The sequence below is a fragment of the Chaetura pelagica genome, unplaced genomic scaffold (assembly GCF_000747805.2).
Source record: "Chaetura pelagica isolate M959 unplaced genomic scaffold, ChaPel_1.0 scaffold55, whole genome shotgun sequence".
Classification (NCBI taxonomy): domain Eukaryota; kingdom Metazoa; phylum Chordata; class Aves; order Apodiformes; family Apodidae; genus Chaetura; species Chaetura pelagica.
The window spans coordinates 4,650,771-4,652,083 of NW_009953571.1; positions in this window are offsets into that span (position 1 = coordinate 4,650,771).

The following is a 1,313-nucleotide window of genomic DNA, read 5'->3' on the forward strand; positions in this document are numbered from 1 at the left end:
GGCAAAGCCGGGGGCTCTGCAGGCCCGCTCCCCCCGACCCCTGCCCCTGGCCCGACGGCATGAGCCCCTCGAACGGAGCCGAGGCTCCTGAAGGAGGTCGCTGCGCTCTGGCTGTGCGAAGGAACCCCGGATGGCGCGCTGGGCACAGGGAAGAGTCTGCAGAAGTTGCGCTTCTCATCTTTTCTTGGTCGATTTTCAGGCTCAGCTGTTTGATGCAATTAATGCAACTCTTTTTTATTTTTTTTCCTTTTTATCTGAACTCTGTGTGCGTGTGTGTCAACATGCAGCAGGTGGTTTATTATATTCCCCGGTTATTATTTTATTATGGGCTCTTTTTATAGCTGCAATCACAATAATGCCCCGGAGTTTCGAGGACGAGAATTCTACGTCTGTTTTGCACCAGTCACACCAGCTTCTGCTGATATTTGTTGGGAGAGGGGGTCTCACACGTGGGGAGCTGGAGCGACTTCTGCTGTGCCGGGAGCGAGCGGCAGTAGGCGCGAAGTTTGACTTGAAAAACAGCGGCCACCCAAGGAAGGCCGAGAGGGCCGGGGAGCGCTCTGGGGCTCGCACCCGGCTTGCCAGGTTTTGGGGAAGGCGGAGGGGGGAGCACTTCCCCAGCCGCCAAGGTACGTGGCGCCAGGATGGCAGAAAGGTTTGGCGAAACTGTGAAAAGCAGAGATCAGCTTGTCTTGCTTTAACCTACATTAGCTCTGGGTCCATATGGTAGATGCTGCCTGTGGATCCTCCGCACCAACGCGAGGCCCTATTCTTGCACGCCGCCCTGCTTGTGCCAGATGGTGCCTGGACCAAGTGGCCATGCGTGGGGTGGCTCTGGTTAGCCTAATAAACGTCCAATACAAGTCAAAAATCAAAACACACACATACTAACATCTGCTAGAGCCTGCAGTACCCAGCTAGCCTTTCAATACTGAATTAAAGAGCCCCACAGCCCTTCTGTTCCCCTAGGTTAGACACTCATTACCATTTATCAAGCACTGATGTTATCTGGCCTCTCATTTTATTTAGTACCGAAGCTATTAGCATCAGATTTGATTTTGACAGTTGACGCTGCTGCTGGTAAAGCCGGGATCTGGCCAGGCGGATTGCTGCAAAATTCCGAGTTCATCAGCGGTGACACATTCCTCTTTCCCACTTGTTTACAAGGCCGAGACAAAAGAGCTCCTCGTCTGTGCTTCTGCCTTGCGGTTTGTCTTCAACGCAGACACTGCTCCCGTCCGTGCGCGCCGAGCACACGCACACACACACGCACACACAGACACACACACACGCACACACAGACACACACACAC